Source organism: Triticum urartu, chromosome 2, assembly GCF_003073215.2.
Source record: "Triticum urartu cultivar G1812 chromosome 2, Tu2.1, whole genome shotgun sequence".
NCBI classification, from domain to species: domain Eukaryota; kingdom Viridiplantae; phylum Streptophyta; class Magnoliopsida; order Poales; family Poaceae; genus Triticum; species Triticum urartu.
This window is the reverse complement of record NC_053023.1, coordinates 333195155-333218501: the sequence shown is the minus strand read 5'-3', so window position 1 is coordinate 333218501 and position 23347 is coordinate 333195155.

Genomic DNA, 23347 nt, shown 5'->3' with positions numbered 1-23347 from the left:
CACGGGTACACACGTGGTTGATGTATTTTCATTAAGATCAACTTCAGGTTTTCTACAACCGGAGATTAACAAATTCCCATCTGCCCATAACCGCGGGCACGGCTTTCAAAAGTTCAAATCCCTGCAGGGGTGTCCCAACTTAGCCCATCACAAGCTCTTACGGTCAACGAAGGATATTCCTTCTCTCAAGACAATCCGATCAGACTCGGCATCCCGGTTACAAGACATCCTCGACAATGGTAAAACAAGTCCAGCAAAGCCCCCCGAATGTGCCGAAAAATCCCGATAGGAGATGCACATATCTCGTTCTCAGGGCACACTCAGATAGGTCAAGCTACGAGTAAAAACAGCCCTCGAGTTTCCCGGAGGTGGCCCCACAGGCTGCCCGTTTCGGACCAACACTTAGAGAAGCACTGGCCCGGGGGGGTTAAAATAAAGATGACCCTTGAGTCTGCAGAACCCAAGGGAAGGTGGTAGGTTGTTAGTGCAAATGGTAAAACCAAGGTTGGGCCTTGCTGGAGGAGTTTTATTCAAGGCGAACTGTCAAGGGGTTCCCATTATAACCCAACCGTGTAAGGAACACAAAATCCGGGAACATAACACCGATATGACGGAAATTAGGGTGGCAAGAGTGGAACAAAACACCAGGCATAAGGCCGAGCCTTCCACCCTTTACCAAGTATATAGATGTATTAATTAAATAAGAGATATTGTGATATCCCAACAAAATATCCATGTTCCAACAAGGAACAAACTCCAATCTTCACCTGCAACTAACAATGCTATAAGAGGGGCTGAGCAAAGCGGTAACATAGCCAAACAACGGTTTGCTAGGAAAGGTAGGTGAGAGGCTTGACATGGCAATATGGGAGGCATGATAAAGCATGTGGTAGGTATCGCAGCCTAGGCATAGCAAAAAAGCGAGCAACTAGCAGGCAAAGATAGAAGTGATTTTGAGGGTATGGTCATCTTGCCTGAAATCCCGCAAGGAAGAAGAACGAGTCCATGAAGAAGACAAATAGACGTAGTCGAACGAATTCCTCACGAACGCAACGTTATCAGAACCAACCCGAAGAAGCAACACCGGAATGAAGCAAACAACATAGTAAACAACCACCACATAAGCATGGCATGATGCACAACCAAGTATGATTTGCATGTCCGGTTTAATGAAGCATGGCATGGCAAAGTGCACAAACAATACTACAAATTAAGTGGAGCTCAATATGCAACGAGTTGCACATTAACAGAACACCACATGACTTATTTAGTTCTCTCTCGTTTATGTACTCAACAATATTAAATGTTGGGTAACATGGCAAGAGGTGAATCATAAAAAAACTGTACCATCTAAACAATTTAAATGGGGCCGGATATAACAAACAAAAAATCCGGTAAATCCCCATATGCACTAGCAATTTAAAACAAACAACAATTTTAAACATTTTAGTTGTTGTTATCATGATGCAGATGACATGAGCAAGTTTTATGCAATATTTATGAAAATGTTGGCATGATAAGATATGAGGCATTTGTCATCGTGGTGGAAACGAAAGGGGTGCCACGGCAACGAATCCGAAAGTGATGCCACGGCAACATATCGGTTCCGGTAGCTCATGGAGATACCGGTGCAAAAGGAAGTGGCGGGAGCGAGCAAAAGAAGGTGGGGCGCTCCCGGACACTAGGTGTCCCATGTGTCGGCGGCATGGCAACCGAGGGTCATGCACGTAACAAACGGGCATGCTGCAAACACGGGGTTCTTCTCGTATCACACAACATTCGTCCACGGCGGTCGTCTCGACGTTATACCTCTGAAGCATGCATTATCGGAGCGGTTCGAGTCGGCGTAGAGGAAGTAGACGTTCTCGGGACGTTCGTAGTGGAAGTAGGGGTACATGGTGACGGTAGAGGTACATGTTTTTCTGTAGATGTTCGGGTCATCGTGGAGGTACTTGGGGTCTTCGGACTCTCCGGTCCCGTTCTTGCGACGGTAGTAGAAGTAGTGGCACTATCGGTCCTCGAGACGTCGATCGTTCGGGGTCCGACTTGTTGGTTTTGCCGACATGAGTGGTACTTGGCATTTTTGTGTAAACGAACTTAGCGCATCCGAAGGTTCACACTTATCGTCGTGGGAACTTGGTGAATCCAAGGTCTTCAAGGTCGACGGTTGTTGTACACCTCATAATGGAACTTGACGGATCCGAGGACTCCGGCGTAGTGGTACACACATGTAGATGAACTTGACGGGTCGTCGTCATCCTGGTACTTGGCGTCCTCTTGGTCTCGACAGAGATGAAACGGAATTCAGCGGTTGTGGTACATGGCGTCCAGGGGGCTTCGCGGGTCATCCCGTACTTGGCGATCTTGATCGGGGCAGCAAAACGTAATCAAACTTGGCGGATGCAAGCAGCAGCACGGGGCCGACAGAGGCGACACAGGGCCCACGCAAAGGGTTGAATAAGCCAACGGGCGAGGAGGGTATTGGCGCTGGCTCGCGGCTTCGCGGGCCTCAGGCGGTGGCAAGGTCGTGGTCGTCGATGGCGGCCGGACAGCGAAGTAGCACGGGGACAACTCACAGCACACTTCTACATCCATGGCAGAGGACGAGGCAAGGGGCGCCCTCCATGGGGGACCTCCAGTCCCAGGCGCAGCAGCGGGGGCTTCGGCCTAGGTGGTCGGGGACGCGCTGCAGGAGAGTAAGGAGGGAGGCGACGATGTGCTTGAGGGAAGGGATGAGGCCGGCGCTGGATTCCGGCGGGATCGAGGGAGGAGCGGGCGACGGCTTCTAGACGCGCGGGTGCACAGGCACCAGGCAGAGGAGACGGATGGCAGCAGCCTGCTGGGGCGCCAGGGGCAGTCTCGGGAAGGAGAAGGGGATGCTTGGCGCGATGGAGGAGGAAGGAGGCAGAGAAGGGAGATGGGGGATCGGGCGCAAGGAAATAAGGAGACGAGCGAGAGGAAGGGTTCGATTGGGAGAGGGCGAGGGGATCGAGCGGGTCTCTCTGGCAGCTGGTGGAGATGAGGGAGAGGGAGAGAGCGATGCGGGAGTGCTAGGTCGCTCGGGTGTAGGGTTAGGATTAGATGGGCCGGCGCGGGATGTTGTAAGGCCCAAGAGAAGCAGCGAGCTGGTTGTTTGGGCAAGTTGCAGCTGGTCTGGGAGGCCCAGCTAGGCTCTTCTCTCTCCTATATCCTTCTCTTTACATTAACAGAGAAATAAGAGAAAGGAAAAGAGAGAAGAGAAGGTTAGAGGAAGAATTTGGGCATGTGGTTAACTTTCTTGGACTCACAAAAATATGCTTGGTCCGAGAAAATTAGAAAAGTCCAGATCGAACGATAAGAATTCAAACTCATTTGAATTTAATTCAAATGGGTTTGAACTAGGATGACGTTTTAGGAGTATCCAAAATTGTTGAGAATTTGGTAGAGCTCCGGAAAAATGACGAAAGAATAAAAGGCAAGGTTAGAGACTCAACACTGGAAGAAGAAAAGGCCAAGGGATTTAATATGCAAGTGTGTTAAGGTGAACTCCAAAAGAATGGAAATATTTATAATAGCTCCCTAATATCGGGAGGATATGTTATAAAGAAAATCACCATGTGAATTCCCTCGGTTTAAATGGACCGAAGATCCATGCAATTTTTTTAGTGAGTTTTAAAACGGGTTGCATGATGACATGATGCAATGCACATGATGCAATGATGAAATGCAATGGACTGAACAAATCACACAACGAAACCCGGAAACCCTGGAAGGCATTTGAAGCTCCGGTCTTGGGGCGTGATAACACTCCACCACTACGAGAGGATCTCGTCCCGAGATCTAGAATGGCACTGGAGGGAGAAACGGAAGAGAAAGAGAAGCGGTAAAACTAAGTTGCTTCTTTGACAAACGAGTGAAACCAAAGCACCTTGCGAGGTTGAACAAATTGAAAGAAAGAATGCAACGAAGAAGAACAAAGTTGCAAACACTCCGTTAAGAAAGAGGAATAAGAAAGAACCGATTCGGGTAGCACTCCGGTTGAAAAGAGATGAAAGACTTGATAAGATGAAAGAAGTTGAAAAGGGGCATGACACTCCGGTTGGATGGATAAGCAAGGAAAAAACATGATCTTGACAAACGAGATGATAGGACGAAGAGAACAACGTCACAATGCCTCCGGAACGAAAGAAAAGAAGGTAGATCATCAGAATAAGAGATCGGAGAAAGAAATGACAACTCTTGCAAATAGAATTGAAAGAGCATGCCTACGAAGAAAAAGTTGAACGGAGTTGTTGGAAAACCAACAATGAAAAGAGTAAGCTTGTTGTGGGCTTAAGGAAAACATCTCAAAACTATGAGGTGAAATTCTTCCACTAACAAAAAATAATAGATTCGATTGATATCAACAAGGAGAGGATAAACTTATTCATCGGAAGGATAAAAGAAGAACTTGGGTCATTTATAAGCACCATAAATAGCAACAATCCTTAGGGAAGGCTCTAGGTGAAATGTAACCCAAGATAACTCCAATGACGAGATTGATGGATTTATAAATACCTCATTCTTAACAACATGTGAATCATGAAACATGAACTCAAATTATCAAGAATGACATAATACCACCTCCAATGATACGGAAGAAAGAATTGCACTCCGGATTGCAAGATGAAGAATGCTTGAGCTCCTCTGAAAAGAATCTTGATGAACACTTCGAGAAGGAATTAAATCCTTTATGAAACATCATGTAGAGCCTACATGAAGAAACACCGGTAATAAAAGGATGATGAAAAGAAAGAGAAGTTGAAAACACAAGGTGAAACCTTGTAATGATTTAGATGGATCTCCGTGATAATCAGAGCTTTGAACTCAGAGAAAGAAAAGATGAACAAAAGAAAATCAAGAATTTGATGAGCCTCCGGAATAAAGAATTAATCACTTGGAAGAAACAAGAATAATAATTACATTATGCTTATCCTTCATCAATTAAATTGATGACAATCAACGGATTTGGCATACTACTTATTCTCGTGGAAAGTATTAAAGAGAGGTATAAATTAAGCTTTAGAAGGTCTTCAATGATCCATCGGTAGAATTGGGAAAGCACGAATGCATTTATATGATAAACGAAGGAAGAAGAAACTTGGAAGAACCACCGTAAGAATTGAACATGAAAATAGCAAGAGCACAAATTCGCCGGGAAGAATTGGAAAACAAATGAAGATACTTGAAGGAATTTAGATACAAGAGAACGAATAGATCATGAGCTGATTAGAGGATATTTGCACGATACACCGGTAAGATTTAGAGAAAAAGAGCTGAAAGCTGACAATGAATAATATTTGAAAAGATGGCCTCTGGAGAATCAAACTGAAAAGACTCCTGAATTGCTCCGGATGGTTGAAAAGAATTCTCACAATCGAAATAATTATGAGAGGATGGCAAAAGGCTAGAATCACGAGTCTTTGAGAGAACGGATAAGATTTGGAGGAAAAACTCTTCTTCGGTCTTCAAAATCTCAGAATGAAGACGAGAAACACCACCAATAATTGTAGAGGCACTCCGGAAGAATAAAAAGCGAAGAGATTGAGCCAACGATGAGAAGAATTTAACCGATCTTGGAGAAAGGCATTAGAATGATGATAATTCATTCTTAAGTCAAACTTCACAAAGAATTTGGGAGTAACTCCGGGAATAATTAGAAGAGTCAGGTAAGATCCTGGGAAAAGACCTGTGGGTTAGGGCCCACTCAGAGAAACACCGTTGAAAAGATTTAAAAGAGAGGTTGCACCGGTTGATTAACTGGCTTGAATGAGATAGCATTATCGAAAGATCTTGAAAGAATGAGAATAAACTCTAGCATCTTCTGATATATCTTGAGCACTCCGGAACAATTGAATAGCAAGCGGGGAATGATTATGAGGTGCACCGGCATAAGAAAAGCATTGACAAAAGAAAAGACGATGCTCAATACCAAAACTTGCATTGAATCCACCGGAGAAGAAAATGAGTGGCGAGTGACGAACTTGAAGCTTCGTTAGAATCTTCTTGAGAAACACCGGATAATAACATTGACGGAAAAGAATGGAGAGACTTCATAATCATAAGATAGATACTTGATAAAGAAATCTTAGTCCTTGAAAAAAAAAAAGGGGGGGGGGGGGGGAAAAACAAAGACAACTTGGATACGGATGAAAAACAAACACCGTTGAGAAGAATTGATAATTGATCTTGCGAATGTTGAAATGATCGGATCCACTTGAAGAGAAAACACACCGGTGAAAAGGATTGACATGACAATCTCGACTATCATGAAGGGTTGGTATTCACATCGGAGTATGAGAACACCGCTTGGGGAAGGTATGGAATCACACTTGACTTTGAAGCAACTCGAATACCACAACTCAAAACAAAACAAAAGTATTGGCTTGCAGAATAAGCCGGAACAAACATATGATAGAGATTTCGTTCGAAGTTTTCGTGGTGGGGCCTACACGGGATCGATCGTACAGCACTATCATGTACAAGGCAGTGCACATGACATACGAAGCGTCCCCGAGTCGGCATAGCCAAGGACTCTTTAAGACACAACGAGACCACTGTAAAACCAACCGTGGATAGACGGACCACTAGACGTCGAACCCCAATTTCATATCACACATCTGTCGGAAAGATATCTTAAGAGCTACTTGAATTCCCACTTATAAACTCCCGGAATTTTCCAGTTATGCAATTAGGTGTTGGGGATATAGGGGAAGCATAATATCTCATCCAAACTAGCAAATCCTACATCTAGCTGTATCCATCCTTCAACACATAACCAAGAAACCTTCGGAAATCGTTTACCTCAACCTTCGAAAAGCATCCGTTATACGAGTTATGGCAATACTCCCGAACTCCTGCCCCAATACTGGGTGGCGTCGAGGTTATCTCACCAACAACTGCATAAAAGAGATTTTCGATGTCGGCGAAACTCAGGTATTCCAGAACTACAACAATAAAATTGTGACGACAACACCTCGGAGCTCAACTCCCCGGGACACTGCCACAACCCCTAAATGTCAGGAGGCACCAAGAACAATGTTCTCGTCACAAAACCATCGGAATGATTCCAAGATACCCGCGTGATCCTAATTTTTTTAGTGAAATTTGAGAAGAGAAGAGTCAAAACTCTACGTCGGGATGTCTCACCAGAGCGACGAAGGGACTGAGGAGTAAAAAGAATCCTACTCTCCGATATATATATATATATATAATCCTAAAAGACTCAAAACATTTTTCTAGACTCAACAACGCCAGCGATTCGATCAAGCATGGGGCTCCTAAGTCGGGGAAGGCTCTTATTACTAACTTGTAACTCCCTCGATGCGGCTATATCTCCCACGTGTCGAAGCACGACTTAGAGGCATAACCGCATTGAAAGCAATGTCGCAAGTGAGGTAATCTTCACACAACCCATGTAATACATAAGGGAAAGAGTTACATAGTTGGCTTACAATCGCCACTTCACACAATTACATGAGTAAAGCATTACATCAACCAGATACAATCAAGGTCTGACTACGGAACCCAAAATAAAAGAAGACTACCCCAAATGCTACACAGATCCCTGATCGTCCCAACTGGGCTCCACTACTGATCAACTAGAACGAAACAACACAAAGGACAAGATCTTCAACCTGCTCCTCCTTGAGCTCGGTTGCGTCATCTGCACGGTTTCATCGGCACCTGCAAGCTGGTTATGGAAGTATCTGTGAGTCACGGGGACTCAGCAATCTTGCACCCTCGCGATCAAGACTATTTAAGCTTATGGGTAAGGTAAAAGGTATGAGGTGGAGCTGCAGCAAGCGACTAGCATATATGGTGGCTAAACATATGCAAATGAGAGTGAGAAGAGAAGGCAAGGCACGGTCGATAAAACTATGATCAAGAAGTGATCCTAGAACAACCTACGTCAAGCATAACTCCAACACCGTGTTCACTTCCTGGACTCCGCCGAGAAGAGACCGTCACGGGTACACACGTGGTTGATGTATTTTCATTAAGATCAACTTCAGGTTTTCTACAACCGGACATTAACAAATTCCCATCTGCCCATAACCGCGGGCACGGCTTTCGAAAGTTCAAATCCCTGCAGGGTGTCCCAACTTAGCCCATCACAAGCTCTCACGGTCAACGAAGGATATTCCTTCTCTCAAGACAATCCGATCAGACTAGGCATCCCGGTTACAAGACATCCTCGACAATGGTAAAACAAGTCCAGCAAAGCCGCCCGAATGTGCCGACAAATCCAAATAGGAGCTGAACATATCTCGTTCTCAGGGCACACTCACACAGGTCAAGCTACGAGTAAAACCAGCCCTCGAGTTTCCCCGAGGTGGCCCCGCAGGCTGCCCGTTTCGGACCAACACTTAGAGAAGCACTGGCCTGGGGGGTTAAAATAAAGATGACCCTTGAGTCTGCAGAACCCAATGGGAAGGTGGTAGGTTATTAGTGCAAATGGTAAAACCAAGGTTGGGCCTTGCTGGAGGAGTTTTATTCAACGCGAATTGTCAAGGGGTTCCCATTATAACCCAACCGTGTAAGGAACGCAAAATCTGGGAACATAACACCGATATGACGGAAACTAGGGCGGCAAGAGTGGAACAAAACACCAGGCATAAGGCCGAGCCTTCCACCCTTTACCAAGTATATAGATGCATTAATTAAATAAGAGATATTGTGATATCCCAACAAAATATCCATGTTCCAACAAGTAACAAACTCCAATCTTCACCTGCAACTAACAACGCTATAAGAGGGGCTGAGCAAAGCGGTAACATAGCCAAACAACGGTTTGCTAGGAAAGGTAGGTTAGAGGATTGACATGGCAATATGGGATGCATGATAAAGCATGTGGTAGGTATCACAGCATAGGCATAGCAAAAGAGCGAGCAACTAGCAAGCAAAGATAGAAGTGATTTCGAGGGTATGGTCATCTTGCCTGAAATCCCGCAAGGAAGAAGAACGAGTCCATGAAGAAGACAAACGGACGTAGTCGAACGAATTCCTCACAAACACAACATTATCGGAACCAACCCGAAGAAGCAACACCGGAAAGAAGCAAACGACATAGTAAACAACCACCACATAAGCATGGCATGATGCACAACCAAGTATGATGCATGTCCGGTTTAATGAAGCATGGCAAGACAAAGTGCACAAACAATACTACAAATTAAGTGGAGCTCAATATGCAATGAGTAGCATATTGACGGAACACCACATGACTTATTTAGTTCTCTCTCTGTTATGCACTCAACAATATTAAATGTTGGTTAACATGCAAGAGGTGAAGCATAACAAAACTATACCATCTAAACAATTTAAATGGGGCCGGATATAACAAACAACAAATCCGGTAAATCCCCATATGCATTAGCAATTTAAAACAAATGAGAATTTTAAACATTTTAGTTGTTGTTATCATGATGCGGATGACATGAGCAAGTTTTATGCAATATTTATGAAAATGTTGGCATGATAAGATATGAGGCATTTGTCATCGTGGCGGAAACGAAAGGGGTGCCACGGCAACGAATCCGAAAGTGATGCCACGGCAACATATCGGTTCCGGTAGCTCATGGAGATACCGGTGCAAAAGGAAGTGGTGGGAGCGAGCAAAAGAAGGTGGGGCGCTCCGAGATACCAGGTGTCCCATGTGTCGGCGGCATGGCAACCGAGGGTCGTGCACGTAACAAACGGGCACGCTGCAAACACGGGGTTCTTCTCGTATCACACAACATTCGTCAACGGCGGTCGTCTCGACGTTATACCTCTGAAGCGTGCATTATCGGAGCGGTTCGAGTCGGCGTAAAGGAAGTAGATGTTCTCGGGACGTTCGTAGTGGAAGTAGGGGTACATGGCGACGGTAGAGGTACATGTTTTTCTGTAGATGTTCGGGTCATTGTGGAGGTACTCGGGGTTTTCGGACTCTCCGGTCCCGTTCTTGCGACGGTAGTAGAAGTAGTGGCACTATCGGTCCTCGAGACGTCGATCGTTCGGGGTCCGACTTGCGGGTTTTGCCGACATGAGTGATACTTGGCGTTTTTGTGTAAACGAACTTGGCACATCCGAAGGGTCACACTTGTCGTCGTGGGAACTTGGTGAATCCAAGGTCTTCAAGGTCGATGGTAGTTGTACATCTCATAATGGAACTTGACGGATCCGCGGACTCCGGCGTAGTGGTACACACACGTAGATGAACTTGACGGGTCGTTGTAATCTTGGTACTTGGCGTCCTCTTGGTCTCGACAGAGATGAAACGGAATGCAGCGGTTATGGTACATGGTGTCTAGGGGGCTTCGCGGGTCATCCCATACTTGGCGATCTTGATCGGGGCAGCAAAACGTAATCGAACTTGGCGGACGCAAGCAGCAGCACGGGGCTGGCAGAGGTGACGCAGGGCCCACACAGAGGGTTGAATCAGCCAACGGGCGAGGCGGGTCTTGGCGCTGGCTCGCGGATTCGTGGGTCTTAGGCGGCGGCAAGGTGGTGGTCGTCGACGGCGGCCGGACGGCAAAGCAGCACGGCGGCAACTCACGGGACACTTTTGCAGCCATGGTAGAGGATGAGGCAAGGGGCGGCCTCCATGGGGGACCTCATGTCCCAGGCGCAGCAGCGGGGGATTCGGCATAGGTGGTCGGGGATGCGTTGCAGGAGAGGAAGGGGGAGGTGACGACGTGCTTGAGGGAAGGGACGCGGCCGGCGCTGGATTCCGGCGAGATCGAGGGAGGAGCGGGCGGCGGCTTCTGGACGCGTGGCTGCGCAGGCACCAGGCGGAGGAGACGGACGGCAGCAGCCTGCTGGGGCACCGGCGGCAGTCTCGGGAAGGAGAAGGGGATGCTTGGCGCGGTGGAGGAGGAAGGAGGCAGAGAAGGGAGATGGGGGATCGGGTGCAGGGAAAGAAGGAGACGAGCGAGAGGAAGGGTTCGATGGGGAGAGGGCGAGGGGATCGAGTGGGTCTCTCTGGCGATGGGGTGGAGACGAGGGAGAGGGAGAGAGCGATGCGGGAGTGCTAGGTCGCTCGGGCGTAGGGTTGGGATTAGATGGGCCGGTGCGGGATGTTGTAAGGCCCAAGAGAAGCAGCAAGCTGGTTGTTTGGGCAAGTTGCAGCTGGGCTGGGAGGCCCAGCTAGGCTCTTCTCTCTCCTATATCCTTCTCTTTACATTAACAGGGAAATAAGAGAAAGGAAAAGAGAGAAGAGAAGGTTATAGGAAGAATTTGGGCATGTGGTTAATTTTCTTGGACTCACAAAAATATGCTTGGTCCGAGAAAATTAGAAAAGTCCAGATCGAACGATAAGAATTCAAACTCATTTGAATTTAATTCAAATGGGTTTGAACTAGGACGAGGTTTTAGGAGTATCCAAAATTGTTGAGAATTTGGTAGAGCTCCGGAAAAATTACGAAAGAATAAAAGGCAAGGTTAGAGAGTCAACACTGGAAGAAGAAAAGGCCAAGGGATTTAATATGCAAGTATGTTAAGGTGAACTCCAAAAGAATGGAAATATTTATAATAGCTCCCTAATATCGGGAGGATATGTTATAAAGAGAATCACCATGTGAATTCCCTCGGTTTAAATGGACCGAAGATCCATGCAATTTATTTAGTGAGTTTTAAAACGGTTTGCATGATGACATGATGCAATGCACATGATGCAAAGATGAAATGCAATGGACCGAAAAAATCACACAACGGAACCCGGAAACCCTGGAAGGCATCTGAAGCTCCGGTCTTGGGGCGTTACACTCATAGTCTTCGTGCTTTCACTTCATTGCAATCTTGACTATGGCTTGTCTAGTGTAGTCTACCTTCCGCTGCATATCAATAGGTTCATTTCTATTGTTTGTCTTCAAAGACCTCGTGTTTTTGAAGACTTCCATAAAAATTGCCTATTAACCCCCTCTAGTCGATAACTAGCACTTTCAGTTTGCAACACCCTGTGCATCCTCTATGGCTTTGAGCCTCTCTTCGGCCGCAATCTGAGCACCCTCAAGTTGGGCGAGGCGCTCGATGGTGACTTTCACATCTGCGGTGAGGCCCTCAAGTGTGGGTTGATCCTGTGCCATTGTTAGCGAAAGAGAAAAAACATAGTGTATAAACCCTATCAACTAGTAGGATATGGTGGACAAATTTCTCTCACACTCAAACTTAGTATCAAATTATTGCTTGTTCTTACCAATGCAATAGGTGGTGATCGGCGCGTTGGTGTTGGCATCAAACTACCGATGAAGATTGGATGGAGCGATAACCAGGAACCAGTAGAGCCAGAACCTGTACTTATTGGTAGAAAAAACTGTAGCTTGGCAAAGGATTATCAACTCACAATATTAGTGGCACAATTTAGCAAAAAGCAATGCAAGTTGAATAATTGCTCAAACTCCTAACTAGTGTTGGTAGTCAACTAGTAAGAGATAAAACAATCTAAGCCCAGATATTGAATCAAGGGAGTGAAAACCAAATGAAAATATATGACAACTCTAAGTAGCTAGATATAAGTGAATTACAAACGAGTGTATGACAAAGCTCGAAAATATATAATAGATGGAGTGGCAAGCACATCAAAAATAATGTCCAGAGTAGCTAATAGAATAAAGAGTCCAAAAAATATGCTAGCCAGCTTGATCTCTTTTTTTCAACTTTTTTTGCTCCTTTTCTTTTTTCATCTCTTTTTCCCCTTTTTTCTTTCTTATTTTTCTTTCTCTAGGCCGTTACCAGACAAGTATACAGATGATGAGGAGAATGGGAAATAACAATGGTATAGAATTGATTGCTACTTGAGACTATATGAGATCAATGGGGTACGTCTGACAGGAGAACTCCAATATTGCTATAATCAAGTAGCAGCACACAAACACAAATAGACAGTGGCGCTGGAGGCCATAGGGAACATTGGTGCTAGAGGCCAGGGACACATGTGTCTAGGGTAAAGCGTGGTGCAAGAGGACGACGCGAAGAACAAATAAAAAGATACGCGGCAGGCGGAGAGACGAGTATGACGGACACGTAACCAACAAATATTTGTTCTCCCAATGAACATCCAACTCACGACGGACAAAAACACAAGTGTGATCTAGTAGATAACTTTTTCCTTGGACTAATCTAGACCAGCACTAGTATAAGATGAATGCAACCAAAAATTCAACTACACAAATACTAGGTGCAAAAATTGCTAAAGGCTAAAAAGATAGGTGCAACGGATGAAATAATCTATTTTTTTGGCTTTTTTGTGGGTTGTAGGACTGAAAAACAATCTTACCTAATAAAACTATAAATCTCTCACCGATGAACCCGAAAACTGATACCACTTGATGTGAACTAGGGACCCGATCTTTCCATGATAGGGAGATAACTACGATTTTTATGGGACTTGACCCTCATGATCCGGCTACCAACCGTACAGGGAGAACCGTACACGACTGATATCCATGGCAATCGCTGAACCAACTCCACAGTGTTATCGACCGAGCCAATGGCGCGATTGATCTATCCACAAAGGATTTTTCCTACAAGAAAATCGAAGAACATGCAACAAAATCATAGCCAAGCAATCTAAAAATTGCAGATATGCTAGATGAATAAATCTCACAAGTTGGGGTTTCGATAGGATGTCTTGACAGTCGCACTAGCCGCTACGAGCGAAGACAAATGAAAGTAGCAATGGCTAAACTTCTCTAAACAAAACCCGAGTCTAAACCCTAATTTTAGCTAACTATTTATTAAGAGCGGCGGAGGCCTTGCGCTGGTTGACGGACGCTAGTCGTACAGAGGCCGGATACTCCACGACTCAGAAAGACGTGACGTGCTTCGTTTGTTGACAATACATGGCCCAACTGTGTATAGGGGCACTAATTGATCTTTTATCGCTGCCTCCTTGCACTCAATGATGGGCTCATCTACATACACGCGTGTGATTGAAGCTAGCAAAGGCAGCCTCCTCCTTCCTGATGCCTTGTACGTAGGGCCTTGGTTGATTGTATGTGTACCAACATGCATATGAAGGGACGTGTGCACTAGTATGCATCATGTAATCTTCAACACTATCTCTCATCTTCATATTTATTTCACAAATGCCTTCAATAATTCTACAAAGGAAATAAAATTGTGTAGTATTTTTGCCCTTGATAATATAATATAATATTATAGAATTATCAACAAAAATTACCTGAAAAATGTCTCGTGTAATATTTGTAAAAGTATCTATGGTGTCTATGCCCACATCACTCAGTAGATCAAGACTGGAAAGATGATATGTGATTTCATCCTACTTACTTCGATAGAAATAGAAAATTTGGAGTGATTCTTTGTTGCACCTTAGCTATTATCATGTGGTTTAATTATGTTAGTGATGTTGAGAGTTGGCACTAGTGAAAGTATGAACCCTAGGGCTTATTTCCAAGCATTGAGACACTATTTTTACTCACTTTTGTTACTTTCTATCTTGTTGTGTTTACTTCTTGATATTACAAAAAGCTATTTCTACCACCCATCATCTCTTCGCCGAGCTAGTGCACCCATACAACTGACAACTATATTGGGTGGGTTGGGGACACAGGAGACCACTTGTATTTGATTGTACGATTGTTTCAAAGAGAACCACCTTCATCCTACACCTCTCTCGGATTGATAAACCTTAGGTCCTCCACTCGAGGGAAATTTGTCGTTGTCCTACAAAACTCTGCACTTGGAGGCCCAACAAAGTCTACAAGAACAAAGTTGTGCAGTAAATATCAAGCTATTTCTGGTGCCGTTGCTGGGGAGGTGAGTGCTTGAAGGTATCTTCTTGATCTTGCAATTGGATCTTTTAGTTTCTTGAATTTATTCACTACTTTGGTTTTATAACAGAAAACTATAAAAAAAGGAAGTGAAGTTGTGTGAAATGCTTTATCTTTATAAAGTTTTTTCTTGAAAACTATGAATCTGGTAAATGCTATGAAGTATTAGAAGAAGAATTTAACCAAATGTTTGGTGTGAGTTCCTTGAATGATAAGAATGATTGCAATGTTATTAGTATGTTTTCCCTGAATGCTATTAATGTTAATGATTATTGCACTAGTCACATTAAAATTTCTAAAGAGAAAGTTCCTTATAAGCATATCAATTTTTGTGGAGAGCATAGACCTGGTGAAAGAGTGCAATTTATGGATGATCAATTTTGTAAGAAGCATAGACATGATAAAACTAAATGGTGGCTTAGGATATTAGATGATTATGCTAAAGAATTATGTTCTCTTCATCCCATTACTTGTGAACTATGCAATGAAGTTGTTATCTTAATTTCAAATGCACGTAATATCATGATCGAATCATGGCCAAATATTGTGACGACATAATCACCCTTGAGCTTTATATGTCTATTTTGGGAGTGTGAAGAATTGTGGCATAAAAATAATTGGTTTGAAGAATTCATTCCAACAGATGCAATTGAATGACATCTAAGGGCAAACTATCTGTGTTGTGTGGTGAATTGCAATGGGAATGTTTATATATCTAGTTATAAAAGACAAAACTCCAATAGAATATAAAAAGACTGTTGCTTCTTATGTTTACTACTAATGAAAGGGAAAAGGTTTCCCAAGCTCCTCCTATTGTTTCTCATAATGAATTATATCATGAGAAGGAGCTTTCTTTCAAACCAATCTCTCCAAAGATAAGCTCGGAAAATTACTTGAGCCCACCCCTAAGGTGTTGAAGAAGAAGAAAAAGAAAAGAAGGAGAATAAATATAAAAAGGTGTCTCTCCCAAATAATGTTTCTCTTATTATGTTTGTGCCTTATGAACATGAATCCCAAATTGTTATTGATGATACACTTGATGAAAATATTGCTTTTTATTGTGACACTACGTCTGCAGGCACTATTGACGATAATTTTGTTATGCCGACTACTCACTATGATGATTGTGGAGATAATTATGATACTTATTATGACCTTGAAAATATTTTTGGTGACCAATTAGAAAAAAATATGACAATAATGATTGCTATACTATTGGTGATATTCATGCTATATATGATGACGGTGATTATTTAGAAGAAATACCTAATGATATAGAAAGCAATAAGCTTGGGGATGTGGGGTGTGAAAATCCTTTTGCTAGTGAGAATGAAAATGATATGTTTGAAAATATATTTTCTGAAAAATATTCTCATCCTCTTGCTTATGATAATTTTAAAGTGAATGATTATAAACTTTTTGGTCCTCCTAATCTTAGCTTAGAAAATAAAATTTACTATGATGAGAATGTACGTCCTAGTTATGATGATTGCAATGATGATGAGCGTGGGTTTGGAAGAGTGTCAACTTTGGGTAGCAATGATCCCACTATTTTGGAGGGTGTTAAACCTTATTGGAATAATGATAAAAGTGGATTTGGAGAGGTTGTGACTTTATTTAGTGATGATTCCACTATTTTGGAAAAGGTTTCAATTGATTATGATGAGAATAAAGTTGCTACTTATGATGATACTTATGCTATAAATAATAGTGATAATTATTCTTGTGAAACTTGAGATAATTATGAATATTATTCTACTTAACATTACTCTTTTAATGCGGAATTAATTTGTAGTGTTCAATTTTTATATGATACTCCCATTATTATGAATATGAAGAATTTTGCTTATGTGGAGAATAATAAAAATTATATGCATGTGAATCATGAAAAGAATGATTTATGTGAGTGTTAGGTTGTTGAATTTTTTTATTGATGCTACTGAAAATTATTATGAGAGAGGAATATATGCTTATAGATATCTCAACAACATCAAGTTTTCTCTCTTTATGTTGAAACTTTTAATGTTGCACTTGTTTTGCCTTCCTATTCTAGTTGCTTTGTGCTTCAATAAATTGTTTTCTTACACAGTTCCTATGCATAGGAAGTGGGTGAGGCTTAAATGTGTTTTATATATGCTTCATGATGCTCCCTTTTTGTTTGAATTCCTACTTTTATGTGAGCATCATTAAAATCATAATGTCTAGCTAAAATGCGTTAAATAAAAGCGCTTGTTGAGAGGCAACCCAATATTTATCTTGTCTGTTTTTATGTGTTTACATGATTAATTATAGTTTATTAATCATGTGTTGTATCTTTTGTTTTAATAAAGTGCCAAGTATAGCGTTTACCATGCTCAGATTGCAAGTTTATGAGTTGCTGTTTGAAAATACAAAGTTTTATGTTATCTCCTGAAAATTCCTGGAAATTCAGAACGTGAATGAATCTTTAATTTTTTTACACAGTAAGAATGATGAGTTATATGTTACATGGGAATTTTTCAGAATTTTTGGAGTTGAAGAAGTATGATAATCTATACCTCCTTTACAGACTATTCTATTTAGACAGATTGCTGTTATAGTTGCATTGTTTGCTCATGTTTGCTTGTTTGATGTTTCTATTAGTGGATAGAGATGTTAAATATGTGTAGGCATTTAGTATGCAATGTTTAGTTATAATTTTTCTGAGTTTCTCCAGTAGAGAATGTTAAGGTTTTAAATTTATTTTGTACTAACATATCTCATGAGTTATGTTAAGTTTTGCGTGAATGAAGTTTTTAAGACTAGGGGGAGACTGTGATATGAGAGGAATTAGGGAGACAAAAGAGCTCAAGATTGGGGATTCCCAAGGCACCACAAGGTATTTTTTCAAGAAGTTTGAAGCATCTAAGCTTGGGGATGCCCCACGTAGGCATCCCACCTTTCTTCATCAATAACTATCGGTTAGTCTCGGTTGAGCCTATATTTTTATTTTTTCACATAATTTGTGTTATTATGGGAGCATCGTTTTGTTTCATTTTTCCTTTGTTTACTATTAGATACAATAATTATATCTTAACTTCTTGATTCGGATAGATTTTATACATAACTACCTATTTACCTAACTACTCTTTATTTTTTGCTCATATCATTTGGAGTAGTTTATTATTTACGCTTGTGCTTAACTTATATCTTTAAAGTAAATTTAGGAATGAAGGGAATGCCATGCACTTGAAATTATATATGTATTGAGAAGTAAACATGCATCTTCCATTTAATTTGATAAAATAGAAGTGAGACTATGATATTGCATATCTTTAATCAAGGGGGTATTAGTTTTATTAATTTGAATCTATCATATTGTGGTGGTAACTATCTCTCAATGAAGGACGGGTGATCGGCTTGGCACATGTTTACATATGTTTGATAAATTCCAGTTCAGCCTTGGTGCTATTCAGGTTTGTAGGTTCATCGTTATATATTTTCTCAATAATTACTATTAGAGAATGCATGATTGTGGTTTTTGTGCTTGGTAAAGTGTTTGCTCCCAGTTTTTTATGCTAGCTTTTTCTTATACTAAGAAGAATTACCACTTATGAATCTAATCCTTGAAACAATTATGCCACAAAGTATCCACCATACCTACTTATAGATGGCATTTCACTACCATTCCAAGTAAATTTGCATGTGCCACCTCTAAACCTTCAAATAAACTCATGTTTTGTGTGCATGTACAGCTCATGGAGCGGCGGGGGAAGCCATTATCTTCCATGCTAAATGTGTTTTACTCATGACAAATATTTATTTGGCTTGCTAAATTTATGAGAGAGGCTGGCAATAGGGATGCCCAATCCCAAATATATTTTTTGAAAAAATGACACTCCCCTAGAAAGTTGAAAGTTGGAAGACACCCTTGGATTCGGCTAGCCATGGTTTGTATTAGTATGGTTGAGGGGGTGTGTAAATACATGGGAACTATCATTAACATGTTTAGCATGGAAGATATTGAAAATCTTTGTCGTTAAACCATTGACATGAAAAGTGCACCTCTGATACGTCTCCAACGTATCTATAATTTTGATTGTTCCATGCAATTATAATATCAATCTTGGATATTTTATATGCAATTATATATCATTTTTTGGGACTAACCTATTAAGTGCCCAGAGCCAGTTGTTTTTTGCTTTCCAAAAAATCAATATCAAACAGACTCCAAATGGAGAAAAAACTTTGGATTAATTTTTTCTAGACCAGAAGGGCCCCTAGAAGGTTCAGGAGAAGACCAGACGAGCCACGGGGGAACGACAAGCTCGGGGGGTGTGCCCAAGGGGGTAGGCATGCCCTCCAGGCTTGTGGGCCCCTCATGGCATGCCTTGACCTAATACCACCTCTATAAATTTCCAAATATTCCCACTACATCAGAGAGCCACCTGAAGTACTTTGTCCGCCGCCCCAAGTTTCTATTCTTCTGAGATCTCATCTAGAGGCCTTTTCCGGCACCCTGCCAGAGGGGAAGTCGATCACAAAGGGCTTCTACATCAACCTTGTTGCCCTTATGATGATGCTTGAGTAGTTTACCACGGACCTATGGGTCCATAGCTAGTAGCTAGAGGGCTTCTTATGTCTCTTTGATCTTCAATACAATGTTCTCCTCGATGTTCTTGGAGTCATATTGATGTAATCTTCTTTTGCGATGTGTTTGTTGGGATCTGATGTATTGTGGGTTTATGATCAGATTATTCATGAATATTAACCGAGTCTTCTCTAAATTATTTTATGCATGATTGTTATAGCATTGTATTTCTCTCATATCTATCCGTTTAGTTTGGCCAACTAGATTGATTTTTCTTGCAATGAGAGAGGTGCTTTGTGATGGGTTCAATCTTGCGGTACTCAATCTCAGTGACTGAAACGGAGATGACACGTATTTATATTGTTGACATTAAGGATGAAAAGATGGGATTTATTCATATTTCTTGGGTTTACTTTGTCTACATCATGTCATCTTGCTTAAGGCATCACTCTGTTTCCATTAACTTAATACCTTAGATGCTTGCTGGATAGTGGTCGATGGGTGGAGTAATAGCAGTAGATGTAGGAAGGAGTCGATCTACTTGTCTCGGACGTGATGCCTATATACATGATCATTGCCTTGAATATAGTCACAACTATGCGCTTTTCTATCAATTGCCTGACAGTAATTTGTTCACCCACCGTACTTTATGTGCTCGAGAGAGAAGCCTCTAGTAAAAACTATGGCCCCGGGTCTACTTTTATCATATATAAAATCCATAAATACCTTTCTGCAATTTATTTACCACTATTTTATTTTGTGTTTTTATTTATCTATCTACTACTACAAGATTTGATCCTTGCAAATAACCGCCGAGGGGATTGACAACCCCCTTGTTTGCGTTGTTTGCAAGTATTTGCTTTTGTGTGTGTGTGTGCAGGTGTTGCTAATGAGGTTCTGTGTGGTTCTCCTTCTAGATTTATAACCTTGGTTCTTAACTGAGGGAAATACTTATCTCTACTGTACTGCTTCATCCTCTCCTCTTCGAGGAAATCCCAACGCATCTCACAAGTCATAGGAAGAATTTATGGCGCAGTTGCCGGGAGACATCACCAAACCCTATCAAGTACCTCTGCATAAACTATCATCTACTTGTTCTTACTTTCATTTGACATTTGCCTCTCATTTTTATCTCCCCCACTTCTAAAATAATTTACAAAAACACAGAAATATTTTAGTTTGCTTGTTTGCTTACTTTGTTGCTAAGCAAATACCAAGTTGTGTGACTTTTCCAATACTAGTAATAATGATTTTATTAGTACTCCAATTTCTCCTCCCGCCACTAGTGCGGAGTCATGTGATATTAATGCTACTTTGCTAAGTCTTATTATGAAAGAATAATTTCGAGTAGTCCTAATGAAGATGATGCATCTCATCTTAATACTTTCACTGAATTATGTGATATGCAAAAGAAAAAAGATGTGGATAATGATAATGTCAAATTGAATTTATTTCCGTTCTCACTATAAGACCGTTCTGAAACTTGGTTTTCATACTTGTCGTGAAATAGTATTGATTCTTGGGACAAGTGTAAGGATGCTTTTATTGCCAAGAAATCAAATTATGAATTTTAAGCAACTTGAGCATGAACATGTTGCACAAATGCTCATGATGTGAAAAAACTCAAATCTAAAACTTTGCCACCCAAGATTGATATTAATGAGTCAATTAAAGCTATCTATGTCTCCATTAATGAAAGTAAAGAGAGAAGCCCTAGATTGAGGGCTAAGCGAGAATTCCTAGAAAAAGTGATTCCGGCCAATTTTTATCGTAATCATGATATAGATATTAAAATGATTGGCTTCTCACCCATAGAATCTTTATTTAGTAATATAAAACTTGATGAAAAAGGGAATGAAGATGATTCAACTTTATCTAGAGGGCGTCCCAATTGTTCGTAGGGTGACAATCTTAATGATAAAAATGATAAAGTGGGATTGGAGAGGTGAAAACTTTAAATAGTGATGTACCCACTACTTTGGATTTCAAGGATTTTAATTATGATAGTTGTTCTTTAATTTAATGCATTTCCTTGTGGTAATCCATGATAAATTCACCCAATGGCTATGAACAAAATAAAGCTTTTACTAAACATATTGTAGAAGCTATGATGAAGGCTTTAGAAGAAAAGCTAGAGTTGGAGGTTTCGATACCTAGGAAATTATATGATGAATGGGTACCTACTATTAAAATAAATATTAAAAATTATGAGTGAAAGCTTTATGTGATCTGGGTTCTAGCGTTTTCGCAATGCCAAAATATTTATGTGATGTGCTAGGTCTTGATGATTTGGATGAATGTTCCCTTAATTTGCACTTAGCGGATTCCACTATTAAGAAACCTTTGGGTAGAATAAATGATGTGATTATTCCTGCAAATAAAAATTATGTGACCGTTGATTTCATTGTGCTTGATATTGATTGCAATCCATCTTGTCCTATAATACTTGGTAGGCCTTTCTTACGAACTATAGGTGCTATTATTGATATGAAAGAAGGTAATATAAGGTTCCAATTTTCACTAAAGAAAGGAATGGAACACTTCCCAAAAAATAGAATTAAGCCTCCATATGAATCTATTATGAGGGCCACCTATGGAATTAATTTGAAGGATGACGACACTTGAAACTATGCACTACGCCTAGCTAGGGGCGTAAAACAGCTTGTTTGGAGGCAACCCAATAGTTATCTTTATCTTTATTTTTCCTTTTACTTTCTATTTTTGAGTGTGCACACAATTATGCTAGTGTTATGGTTGTGTTTTTGTGTTTAAATTAGTGTTTGTGCCAAGTAAATCCTTTGGGGTGATTTGGTTGATAGTTGATTAGATTCTGTGAAAAACAAAAACTTTTGCGCCCAGTAGCAGAATTGTTTAAGTTCACTAGAATGTGATAAAATTCTCATTTTTTTACACATGATTGATATACAAAGTGCCCATGTTTTACTGATTTTTCAGAATTTTTGGATTTACAGAAGTATTGTGTTTGTTCAGATCATTACAAACTATTATGTTTTTGACAAATTCTATTTTTGTTGCATAGTTTGCTTATTTTAATGAATCTATGGATTGTATCGGGTGTATAAGTCATGGAGAAGTTAGAACATAGTTGGTATTATGCAATAATAAAATATGAATGGGTTGACATAAGTACATAAAGTTTATGATTTGCTTGTTATACTAACGGATCTCATGAGATTTTAATTGAGTTTGGTGTGCTGAAGTTTACAAGTTTTGGGTGAGATCACGATGGATGAAGGAATAAGGAGCGGCAAGACCCTAAGCTTGGGTATGCCTTAGGCATCCCCTCTTTCTTCTACCAACCATCGATATATTACTTGGAGCTATATTTTTATTCATCACATGATATGAGTTTTGCTTGGAGCGTCGTTGCTTTTTTCTTTTTATTTTGCCACAATCATCTTTGCTGCACACACCTTTTGACAGGGGCACGTATTTAATCATGATTAGTTAGAATACTCAATGAGCTTCACTTATATAATTTGATCTAGGCAGTTGCTCTAGTGCTTCACTTCTATTTTTTAGAGCACGGCGGTGGCTATATTTTAAATAAATAGTTGCACTCTCAGGCTTCACTTATATCATTTTGAGAGTTTAATAAATAGCAATGGCAATATGCACGGGTTATGAAATTGGTCCTAATATGATAGATATTCAAGAGGGATATAATAAAAACTTTGTTGTAGATCACTGAATAAGATTAGTTTGATTCCTTCCAATAGTTTTGAGATATAGAGATGGTGATTTGTGTCTTGTACCAGTGATTAATTGTGGTTTACTAAGAATATTGGTGTTAAAGTTTGTGATTCCTGAAGCATGCACTTATAGTCTCCCATTATGCTAAGAAGTTGGAGCATGATTTATTATTGAGTGTCTTCCTTTGCATGAAGGCCGGGGGCGCGCGATGGTTAACTCCTACCAACCTCCCTCCTGGGGGCATGCGTAGTAGTACTTTGCTTCGAGAGCTAATAGACTTTCGCAGTAAGTA